Source organism: Ovis aries, chromosome 10 (genome assembly GCF_016772045.2).
Source record: "Ovis aries strain OAR_USU_Benz2616 breed Rambouillet chromosome 10, ARS-UI_Ramb_v3.0, whole genome shotgun sequence".
Classification (NCBI taxonomy): Eukaryota; Metazoa; Chordata; class Mammalia; order Artiodactyla; family Bovidae; genus Ovis; species Ovis aries.
Window position 1 is genome coordinate 27,745,888 of NC_056063.1, and position 12,999 is coordinate 27,758,886.

General features: G+C 40.0%; 1 protein-coding gene across 1 annotated transcript in view; it reads left to right on the forward strand.

Annotated features, from left to right (window-relative positions):
• The first annotated feature begins 116 nt into the window (after positions 1-116).
• Positions 117-12,999, forward strand: part of STARD13 (StAR related lipid transfer domain containing 13) — a 573,794-nt gene continuing 560,911 nt past the window's right edge. The window contains exon 1 of the mRNA XM_060394451.1: positions 117-308. The gene's annotated coding sequence lies outside the window, so the exon portion shown is untranslated. The remainder of the gene's footprint in view (positions 309-12,999) is intronic.

Consider the following 12,999-nt stretch of genomic DNA (forward strand, 5'->3'; position numbering starts at 1 on the left):
CCTGGAGACTGCTGTCACTCGATGCCATGATCTATACCCCAAATCTTTGAAAAATGATGATGAATTATTCCACATGACAGTTTCCATATAATTTCACTGCAAAGGCTTTTAAAGCTGAAAGGAGCCGTAAGAGATCATCTTGTGACAACTTCCTGGTTTTATAGATAAGGAAAAGGAGCCTCAGAAAAGCATCAATCCTTGGATAGGAACACACAGCCTGGCCCCGGGAAATTCAAGACTGGATTCCAGGGTCTCAGACAAAGAACAGCATCCTTTCGCCTGCTTGAGCTAATGACTTCTTAAACTAGGTAGGAGTATGCTATAAAATACTGTACTTGCTTGAGAATCTAATTTATTACTTGAAAACTATTTAGGACATTGGGAAGACAACAAAGCAGTGATGTACTAAGCATTGCTGCTTATAATAAAGGTATGGGCAGAAAGCCTAAAATGGCAGGCTGCTTATAGACAGGCAGAGAACAATATGATTAAATGGTTTGACAAAAAATAAAAAATGTTCATTCTCAACTAGGTAACATTGAGCATTCTACAATGAACCCATGGCGGGGTTGCGGGGGTAGGGGGTCATTTTAAAAAAGCGATTTGCAAAGATTTCAAACGTGTTTGGTCTCATCTAAAATGTTTACAACCTGGCAACCCACTCCAGCACTCTTGCCTGGGGAGTCTCATGAACAGAGCAGCCTGGCAGGCCTGGTCCACAGGTCGCAAAGAGTCTGACACAACTGAAATGACTTAGCACACACACATAATTTTAGCTTACAAATCTCTAAATGTTTGATATTCTGTTTAGTTTCCATTTTCAAATAAGATAAGCAATGCTGCATTGAATTTATTTGTAGCTAAGTCTTAGAACAAATTTGTGATTTATCCTATCCCTTAAGATAAATTTTAGAACTCCTAGTTTAAGAACATGCTAATTTTAAAAGTGCTTTGTGGACAGGTGATTCCGTACCATACTGCCAAAGCTGCTATTATCATTTTGTATAGTAGCTTCCCTGGTGGGCTTCCCTGGTGGCTCAGACAGTAAAGCGTCTGCCAGCAATGCGGGAGACCTGGATTCAATCCCTGGGTTAGGAAGATCCCCTGAAGAAGGAAATGGCAACCCACTCCAGTACTCTTGTCTGGAAAATTTCATGGACAGAGGAGCCTGATAGGCTACAGTCCATGGAGTCGCAAAGAGTCGGACACAACTGAGCAAATTTACTCACTCATAGTCTTTGGTAATTTGACATCAAGAACTCAGAGAAGAGCACTCTTATATCACACGTGCTCTTGTTAAATGGGAACATTTAGTGAGAAACTGTTTCTCAAAATGAGCATCTGTTTGTAACAAGGATGTGCTATGGGTTTAGATATAAAGGTAGATATGAAGTATCCCCTGCCCTCAAGAAACTTAAGTCAAGAGAAGGCAACTAAAAAGCACCAAGCATCCAAAAAAACGAAGAAATGGCATTTAAGGAGAAGCTGCTTTAAAGAGGGTGGAGATTGTATGAAACGTGTGGTGAGCAAGTTTGAGGCAATCAGACACAGGAGCGAGTTTATTCAAATGGATGCCTTGGACTGCTGAAGCTCATTCTGACTTGGCTCTGCAGAGCAGGCTGGCAGTGAGGCTGGCTAAATTTGTAACAAATGGTTTGTGCCTACATACAGGAACAATGGAACGGTAATTTTCCTTTTTTAATGGCCAGCTACCAGTATCCTTTATGTGAAATGATAACAACAGACTCTCTTCCAGCCACATCTTTGAAAAGCTCTCCTCCCTGGAGGCCACCAACCCGCCATTGCGCAAGAGTACCTCATTTCTGTCATGCTGGGTCACCATGTTCCCTGCAGGTGTGTGGCTCATCACAATACTTTATACTTGTGCTTATGGTGGGGTTTTTTTGTTTGTTTTGTTTGGTTTTTTAAACAAGATTAAAAATGCACATGTAGCTCATATCATCAATCCCCAATATTGCTTAACTGAACTGTGTGTGTTTACACAGCTGCTGACTCCTGGGATACCCTCTTGGGAAGGAGACAACAGTTCTGAATGTACCATTTTGTGAATCAGTGAAAAGTACAAAGGTTGAATTTCCTTTTTTTTTTTTTTTTTTTTAAGTAAGGGTTTTCTATCCAACAATCTTGTCAGCAGAGGCAGTGGCTATGCACACACTGGCCATTGGAGAGATCTCTGTTTCAGTCATCCTTTTCAAAGTAACAAAGGTTTTTAGAACACAAAAAGTACTTATTTCTTCTTTAAAGAAAACTGAAGTTTTACAAGAATGCCCCCATTGTTTGATTGGTTGTTTTAGTTTATAAATAGCAAAGTCTGGAAATAATCTGCTTTGTTGTGGATCCTCCCAGCTGGAAGTTGTAGCATTTCCCCTACCCTAGGGGAATTGCCTGTTCTACACAGCTGTGCTGATCTCCACCCACTTCCTGCCTCAGTCCTCCTGGAGGTGCTTCAGGATTTCACCCCACTTCCTCTGCCTCTCTCTAAGCAGCTCATTAACCATAGCTCACTTCTTTTCCACTAACCGACCCCATACTAATCCTTTGAGGCAGATAAAGATGAGGAAGCTGTATCAGCAAGAATCAGTGACTTGTCCAGAGACCCCATCTTTTCTGAAGGGCCACATGTCATTCTGCAGAGAAGGAAATGGCAATGCACTCCAGTATTCTTGCCTGGAAAATCCCATGGACGGAGAAGCCTGGCAGGCTACCATCCATGTGGTCACAAAGAGTCAGACATGACTGAGCAATGAACACACACACACACTTCATTCTGTACCCTTTTTATGTGGGAAGAAGAGTTTAAAGTCTAATAGGAGAGTGTCTTTGTCTTCATATAACCAACTATCATAGACTGAGTGGCTTATAAACAATAGAAATTTACTTCTCATAGTTCTGGAGGCTGGGAGGTCCAAGATAAAGCCCCGGCAGATTTGGTGTCTGGTGAGAGCTTAATTCTTTGTTCTCAGATGGCCATCTCACTGTGTTCTCACACGAGGCAAAGGAACCCTCCGGGGTCTCTTTTTGCTTTTTATTTGTTTTTCTTTATCTATTTTTAAATTTTCTGAAGTCTGTTTTATGAGGCCACTAATCCCATTCATGAGGATTCCACCCTCATGACCTAATCAGTTCCCAAAGTCCCCATCTCCAAATACTATCACAGTAGGGGTTATGTTTCAACACATAAATTTTGGGGTGGGGAGACACAAACATTCAGTCTACAGCAGAGAGATTAATTAAACAAGTATTTACTAGGAAAGTGATTGATTATGTTTTGGCAAGTACTAAAAAGGTGACTTCAGTGTGCCATAAAAGCAAACACTGCAACTCAATCTTTTGTGGGGCATAAGAAAGGCTTCTATACAGAAGGGACATATAAGCTGACACTGGATGAATATGAAGAAGTTACCCAAAAGAGAGAGATAAAATGAGTATTCCAGGCAGGGGAGCAGCATGTAACAAGGGGCCTGAGGCAGGTTGGAGTTTACTATATTGGAGAAATTCATAGAAGATCCAGTATGACTGGAAACAAAAAGTGAACAGTGCAGGGCAAGAAAGCAGGTTGGTGAAGATGGTGGGAACTTGCTTGTAAAGCCAACGCAAACCCACAGGGAGATTTCAAAGATGAGTGGCATGATCAAATATGCCTTTTAAAATTATCACTTTGTATAGAGCATGGCAAAACTGAAAGCAGAGTGATGAAGTCGGGGGATACTGGAGTAATCAAGATACTATGGTAACGTGGACTAGGGAAATGAGGAAAGTAGGTTAATACTAAAATAACTAGGAGATAAAATAAATTGTTTTGGTGCCCGGACATGGGATAGTAGGGGAGAAGGAGGTATCAAGAATGGTTTCTATCTGTTATGATTAAATTGTGTCCCACCCCCAAATCAATATGCTGAATGTCTAATCCACAGAACCACAGAATGTGATATTGTTTGGAATAGGGTTGCAGATAATTAGTTTAAACTACAATGAGATTCTACTGAAATAGAGTAGGCCCTTAATCCAATATGACTTATATCCTTATAAAGGGAAAATCTGAACACAGATATGCACAGAAGGAGAATGCCATGTGAATATTAAGGCAGAGATTGGAGCAACACATCTATAGCCCAAAGAATGCCAAAAGATTGTCAACAAACCTCCTTCTCCTTAAGTAACAGGCCTGGAACAGATTCTCACAGCCCTCAGAAGGTAGGACCCTGTAAGCTCCTTGATCTTGGGATTTTAGCCTCCCAGAATGGAGAGAGAACAGGTTTTTACTTTTTAAACCACTCAGTTTGTGATATGTTGTTATGACAGCCTGCGCAAACCAATGCAGTATCACTGTCCCAAATCTGATGGATAGTGGGATCCATCCTGAAGGCAGTGGGCATGAAGATGCCTTTCTTCACTTCCTCACCCCCTAAAATTTATCCCCATCAAAGACCTTTAGAAAGCAGACTGAGATTCAAGACATGGAGTAAAAAATAATTCATCTATTCATCCATCTATTCATCTAGAAATATTCATTCCACCAGTATTTCTTTGGAACTTACACTGTTTCAAGTACTAAATGAAACTTAAAGTATTATACACATGGATTGAAAGGAAGCACTTGTTTGGGGGTGGTCAGGGAAATTATAGCCAAAATCTTGGATTCACTTGGAAAGTGAAAAAATTTGGCTGATTTTCAAAAAAGCGTTCCTAATAATAAATGCTATTATTTTATAAAGTGCTTCCCAGAGGAAGCGTAATAATCCCATAGTTTGAGTCATAGGAAATTTTGGTGGGCATAACACTCAATGACAGAATTTGGGGAAACAACCTTAAATTATAAAGGCAAGAAGGCAGGATTACTTCATTGTTTCCATCTTCATTTTCTATAAAGGCTCCTTGTGGAGACTTCACGACATGGGTGGCCAAATTATAATCACTGAAAGATACAGTGGAAGATGAATCAAAATGTGATAATGTTCTTTTCACTCCCATTTCTGACTTTTATTTGCAAGCTGTATTCATTGGGCTTCTTTCTCCTTAACACTTTCAGTTAATACCCTCCCTTTTCTCAATATTTTCCATTACTGTCTTTGTACTTAAATTTCAGGAGTGTTACATTTTGGAAGCTACAGACAGTCTAGGTACACACATCTTTGTTGTAGCTGTGAAAGCAGCCTTCCTTCCAGGTGCAAACTGTCAAGAGAATTGTCCAGTTCCCATGCCTTTCATGGGATTTTAGAAAGTATTATTTAACGTTGTTAACAGATTAGCAACAAGATAATCCTCATGTATTTTCTTTTGAAGTGCTTATATGTTGTGTTTAAAGAACTAAGTTTTAGCTTCCTGGCAACTCTTAAGTCCCTTCATAATATATGTCTGCCTTTCTAGGTATCTTACCTGGAGTGGCAGGAGGTGGGGGGCAATCCAAGGTTATCAATTATCCCAAAAGCAGAAACTAAGAAAGCTTTGACAAGGTTGTCTCATTTCAGTCAAACTGGCTTATCACCAAATACTCACTGGTGTCTGAGCAAGTAAAAACTGTCTAGCCTGCTCCTCAGGCAGTATGGAGTCTGGTCCCCAACAGAGGGAACCAGATCTTCATAGAAAATAAGGATGGCTGTGTTTCCCCACATACATGACAGAGGCTCATAGGACACATGAGTCAGGTATGATACTTCCAGAAAGGCCACATCCCATAGTTTTCCGATGAAATGGTCATTTTTTGCCCACAATGCCACCAGGGCTTGGTTTAAGGGTCTCAGATTGGGTAGCACAGTGTGAAGAACAGTTTAGTCAAGTGGTCATTTCTCAGATAAATTGCTTTTCAGGGAAGACTTCCACAATTCATTGACCTTTCCATGAAATTCTAACTCTTTTCTTCCCCAGAAATTGCAGTCAAATTTCTAGCAAAGAACATCCTTTCCATCCTTTCTCTGCCCCTGGTACAGTGCTCCACTGGATGGAGAATATGAAGGAGGCCACAGGAAGCACAGTCCTTAGCAAGAAAAATGAACAAGGAAAGAGAAAGTTTTGAGCACACAAGCTTGATGTGACTATAGGAGGGAGGACACTGGTCATGGGGGGGAGAAGGTCTCTCCAGAGAACCCAACAAGCAGATCAGAAAGAAAGAATCAGAATTTAGAATCTGCCATATTCAGAAAGCATTCAAACCAGATGACCACGATGTCAGCCAAGCTAGACCATTCTATGCCTCAGCTGCCCTAGTCTCTAGCTCTGCTAACTCTGGAGAGGTGCAAAAAGAAGAGAGGGAAGAAGTGGCCTAGGACAACTGGAAAGGGAGCAATATTTTACACTGGAAGAGAGTTTACAATTTTATGATTATTATACTGGACTGGCCTGGACCGGAAGTATGTCAATTTCCTAAAATTTCATCAAGGGGTAGGTAAAGAACTACTCAATACAGAAAGATTAAAAGAGAATAGCGATAGGGAATAAGATTGGCCTATATCCCCTTAAATCAAGCTTGTTCAATAAAATAGTTACATGTTACATGTATCATTAGTTATTGACTTACGTATTGAGATCACTATTTTAATCGTGATGAGATCATCTCTCAATTTTCTCTTTGTTTATTTAAATAATATCCATTCTTTTAACTTAGTGTTTAGTCATCTTTGAGTGTCTCCAGAAAAACATCTTTCTCTGCTTTTATCAAGATCCCAGATAATGCCATACATCTTGGCTGTAGTTTTAAAATATGTAATCTAAGAGAGGCCAAACAAAATGAGCCCTACATTTATTTCCAGTTCAATAGCTATAAAATGAATTGTAGTTTTCTTCAGAATCTCTTTGCCTTAGTTATCGGGTTAGCTGTCCAGCTGGGTTTGAATCTGATAAACCCACTAACTGTTCTCTGCTGCTGCTACTGCTGCTAAGTCGCTTCAGTCGTGTCCGACTCTGTGCGACCCCATAGACGCAGCCCACCAGGCTCCCCCGTCCCTGGGATTCTCCAGGCAAGAACACTGGAGTGGGTTGCCATTTCCTTCTCCAATGCATGAAAGGAAAAGGGAAAGTGAAGTTGCTCAGTCGCATCCGACTCTTAGCGACCCCATGGACTGCAGCCCGTCCACCTTTACCCCTTTACCTTTACACTGGGTTCCATGTAAAGACAAGTCAGGGAATAATCTCCACACTTGATCTCCCATGGTCATCTGCAATCACCTCCTCCTTCCTTCACCTTTCACCATGCTTTCTCAACACTTTCCTCAAATCTGCCGAGAAGTGCATCTTTCACTTTGAAACCTCTGTTCCCCTCCATCTCACTTCAGCTCCAAAACGAAAAGCCTCTTTCAGAGAGGATATCAGTGTAGTTTAGACAGAAACTCTCACATTGCTGGATATCCAAGAAGAATAAACTCTGAGGAAACGAACACGGACACAAATGCAAAGCTCAATTTATATATCATAGAAATTTTTGATAGATGTAAACCTGACATGCAAATAGAATTTTTATGGCCTATTGCTACATTTAGATTAAAGTGCTTTTTAATAGAACATACAATTTAGAAATATAAAAGTGCATTTTAATTGCACACAAATGAGTTTTTAAAGTACTTAGCAGTATCAAGAACATTAAATGCAAGTGATTAGATAAATTATCCTGCTAAAACTAATACTTAATTTAAATGGCAATAACTATATGAAGAGTAACTATGTAGTATTAAGACAAATTTCCACAAACTGTGCTAATTAAAGAAGTTAGATTCAAGGTTACATCTTTTATTAGCACATTGTCACCTTTTATATTTAACAGCATCATTATCATCATGGATGGTGCAGAATCCTGCAACTGTGTATATAGAGAAGATTCAGGATCACCAGCCAGCTCTGTGACCTCTTCACACATGTCATCATCCATTCTTGCATAAGGCATGGCCATTTCACAGTTCTCCTGACTTTACCTGTGTCTTTTCTGGTTTCTTCATTGTCTGACCAGCACTCTGGGTCTGTCTGCCTCTTTTTTTATCCGACCAAAGAAGGGGCTCATGATTACTTAGAGGGCCTCTCACAACATTTTTATTTGGCTCTTGTTCCATGTCAGATCACCAAACTGCCTCACTACAAATCACTGTCTCATACATGAAATTCAGAGTGAACCCATGGAATTGCAAGATTATGAGCCTCTGGTCCACCCCGGCCATTGGATGTTAATAACAGCTCTTAAGTGATGTTGTGGAACCTGCCCAAGACCATTGGAATAACCCTAATATCTAATAAATTATGTTGTGCTATGAGGCATGATTGGGACAGTCTTTGAGGCATTTTAGTAAATGCCTCAAAAGATTACAGGGAGCCACAAAAATGTCTGACAGGGTAGTATACCCTAGTCCAGGATCTCTGAAAAGCTCCTCTGAGGAAGACTTCTAATCTGAGACCTGGGAAATAAGGTATCTAGGGTGGAGAAAGAGACCATTCTCAGCTTATAAAGCAAGAAGGATCATGGAATGTTTGAGGATCCAATAGATTAGTAGGGTGGAAGGGAGAGGGGTGTGAAATCAAAGTATCTCCTGCCATATCAAGATATGATATAAGATATATGATATAAATTATCAAGATTTGCCATATCAAGATATATGATATAAATAAGAAATGTCACAGCCCTCTGTGAATTCTGGCCTCCAAATGTGAATGAGGGCTCCCAAAACTGTGACCCAGCAGATGCTGCCACTACCTATGGTGACTGCTGAGGAGCTAGGGGAGTGCAAGAAGCAGCCATCTGTAGGACAACAAAGAAACAGGATCGGCCCCAGATAGCGGAGGTGCCTATGAAAGGAAATGAATTCAGTGAGCTCAGAGGCTTGCTTGTTCCAATACAGAGAATGCTGAATTTTTAAACCTGATACCTGATCTTTGATGTTCAGACCGCCTGCTCCCTTTGTTGCAAGCTCGTATACAGCCTGACTCCCCTCCTGCCTCCTTGGAGCAGTGTTCTCAGAGCTACTGAGATGCTGTCTCCCTATACAAATAATAACATTTTATTATTAAAATAAATAAATTTTATTTATTCCCACCAAATAAAATAACTCTACTTTCAGGTTGTGACTTTATTTTTTAGTCGATGGGGGAAGAAGGTTGAGTTAAAGCAAGAGAGTTTCAGATGCTGGAGAGTGACAATTAGAAGCAAGCATGGATGTGGAGTGTCTAGAAGCCATTATAATAAATGGGGACAAAGCCAATGTTGGTTTGGACTAGGATGGTGAAAGAAGAGATGAGGAGAGGTGAACATTTAGAAGGCACACTCAACACTGATGGTCAACTGCCTGCATAGAGCAGGTGAAGAAGAGAAGGATGTTTCCAACTTACACTTTTGGATAGATGGCAGTGTCATTCACTGAACTAGTGATCATTAAAGAAAAACTGAGTTTCTGGGAGTGGAAGATAGAAATGAGGCTTGCGCTTATTGAGGCTGAAGTACCTATTAAATATCCAAGTATCACTGTTGAGTAAACCATTGGCCTGAAGCTCAGAAGAAAAATATGGACTGGGAATATAAACCTGGTGGTAATTAAAGAGGTTATATGAAGCTATCAGGGTAAAAAGAGCACATAAAAAGAAATTAGATCTTAAAAAATAGGGTCTCTGACCAAGCCTTAGGGAACGCCAGTATTTAAAAGTGGGGTACAAATAACATGTCAGAGGAGCTAGAGCTGCAGGAGAATGACTAGTAGGGTACTGTATCCCATGAGCCAAGAGGATAAAAAGTATTAGAGAGGAAATCACCATGAGAATAAAATGTAATGAGAGGTCAAATGAAATGAGGACTAAAAATATCTCGTGATTTAGGGATGGCAGGACAGGAAGGAGGAATCTCTAATGATCTTCCCAAGAGCCATTCAGAGAGCAAATAGTATGAATTGTATAATAGCATGAGTCTTTAAACGCTAAGGAAGCTCAGAGGGTAGACAACTCTTCAGAGTGGTTGTGGCCAAATGTCAAGTTTTATCCAAGACAGTTCACATTTGGGCTCTTGTCCTGGAGAAATTATCAATCGTTCCCTCCTTTACTCTCAAACCTGTCCTGTTTTGAATGATAAGTTATATATCACTCTATGTGAAGAGCAGGGTCAAAGTTAGCAGATAAATTGGCATAGAGCAATTCTTAACTCTCGGGTCCAAGAGGGTGGCAGCACAGAGCTGTGAGTGAACCCACATTTGAAGGAGTAGTAGTATAGTTTTTGTTCTGCCATGTATTGGCTGAGGGACCTTGGACAAGTGTATTTAAGCTCTCTGAGATTAACAGGATTTAAATTTCAGCACAGAGTGAGGATTTTGTGCCAAGTACTAACATATAGTGCTCAGCAAATACAGGTTCTCTTCTCTTAGTTCCTATGATTTCTCCTTTTCTACTTCATTTCCTTCTTGATCTTTTCTTTTTCCTCTTCTCCATACCCTAAAGTAACTCAAACACTTTGTGAAAGAGGACATTCTTATTTTTATATTCAAAATGAAGTCCTGTTTTGGTGTAACAGGTGTCACGCCTCTTGTCCCATTACCCTAACTGGGCAAATGTATTGATACCCAGCTCATTCATGTCAGTATGTTTCAACTGGTACTTACACAATGTCACTTGAATCTCACTCTAGCAATGCTGAGAGATACCGAACAAGTATATGGTGCGATTCTTTTCTCAAGAATGGTGTTTTTCAAGGAGAAAGACAACATACTATGTATCATATTTCTGCTGCCACTATTGCTGCTACTTCTGCTAGTGGTCACCATGTATTAAGTGCTTTGGATGCACTGTGCTAGGCAGCTGGCATATCTTATCACATTAAATCCTTAACTTGCTCAAGGTACTATCGCAATTGTTCCATTTTACAAATGAGGAAAACTGAAGCTCAAAGAGGTTAAGCAAATGGCTCAGAAGTGCCCAAACTGGTGTCTAAATCCTGATCCACCTGACACTATAGCCCATGATCTTTTCATTTCTCAATGGAACACAAATTGAATAAAATACTGAGCAGAAAATGAGTGCTCAGGACAGAAAAAAGGCACCAACTGCAAACCAACAGCACTGGTGAAGGCTACATAAAGAGCTGGAACTCGAATGGCCTGGAAGGATAATTTATGCACATGCTTCTCTAAAATAAGCAATGCACTTTACAACTAGTTAAGCTGGAAATGTTTCCCAAGGGATTGGATGTATAGATTTCCAGGATCTTTTATCTCCTCAGCCTTGACTATTTAAAGTACATTTTCACTTAAATGCTTGTGAAGTCAAATTGGACAGAATCAGCTCTGCTCTATTCCAATAGCTCCAAGCTTCCCTGACATTAACTCTCAGCTTTATAAGCATGAATAGGTGCTCAGGGTTCAAAATCACAGAGTTCACTGTAGTTTACCAATAGCACATTATTTGTTTTCAGTTCCTGCCTCTAGCACTGAAACAGTACAGCCTTCAGATTGATTTAAAGTGGCCACTTAGAACCTAGCTGAATAATGCTTGACTTTCATCACGGTTGAAAGGGTACTTAGAGCCCAGCCCCTGCAACTGTGTCATCTTCTGCAAATCAAGGTTGATTAATAACAAGACTGCCTCACTCTGGCATCGTGCCTTTTATCTGTGTGAGACTGAAGCTATTCCTGGAAAAAATTCAGCTTTCTTTTGCTGCAGTGTTGGGATGTGTTGACAGCAGGGGCAGAAAGGAAGGTCAAAGTTAGCATTTGAGTTTGGACTGTGAGGAAGAAAGTGGGAGGATTGAGATCCGCCCTGTAAAGTAGTTTTAAGGTTCTGCGTGATCCTGGCACAGGGCTCACATCAGGAGTGGGGCTGCGACTGGGCTTTCTCTGTCCAGTCAAGCAGGCACCATTTTACAACAAGTCTTCTGGAAAATGGTGATATCATTGGTGGGTGTGGTTGCAGGCCCTTTTCCCGTCTTTCTTCTGAAAACAAGCAGACTATTCTTCTACACAAGAATTTTCAATGTGTACTCTGTGGAAGCTTGCCATGGATATGTGGTCTGCTTCAACAGCAGAGCTTAGGCTATGGGAATTTTTGTAAAAGATTTTTTCCCCCACAATTTACACTGAGAGTAAGGATGGTCTATCATATTTTCTCCTAACTTGTCCTTCATCATCTCCTGTAATATCGACGCCTTCCTCAGAGCACTCCAGGAATGTCATTTAAAATGTCAAACCCTTGGAAAGAAGATGATCTGTGTTGTGCTCAGCATATGCAACAGTAACCTGTATTACAGTGCCTTCAACTGAGTGTTTTTCTTCATTGCTTTTATTATATTTTCAATGATGTAGTCATTTCTGTTGGTTTTAATATTTTTCTACCCTATAAACACCAATGACAAAACAGAGTATATTTGCCAAGGTCACACTACACAGATCCAACTGTTACGGTTTCTGGCATGGGGTATGGGTGATATATATGTCAACCACATTTATCACTCCCACTACCAATGCAGGTTCAAGATTTTACTATTTTGTCAAGATTAGGAAAAAAATACATTTAAATGTGAAATGTTTGCTATTTAATTTTATATATATATATATATATATATATATATATATATATATATATATTTAATGCCTTTAGGTGTAGAGAAAAGTAGATTGAAACTTCAGGGCCAAAACTGAAGAGGTTGATTTGTCTCTAGCAAACTTGCTAATGATCTTCATGTACTTCAAAGTTACTTGAGCATTCCAAAGAATGTTGTAGATATTAATTCTCTAGTCAAACTATAGAGAATTTAAGGCTTTGCCACAATCTCCTTGATTTGCATGGATTTGTTTTCAGAGTTCCAATCACTGGTTGACTCAAACATCTATATAATAGTCATTTAAGTCACCAGCTCACTACAGAGTGAGTGGCATGTTCTCTATTAAAATAAGAAGTCAACAAGTTAACACCAAACTTTACTAAATGCACATTTGAACTACCGTAAATTTAAATACGGGATTCTCAAGTGTCTCAGTGGTAAGGAATCTACCTGTCAATGGAGGAGACTGGAGATTCAGGTTTGATCCC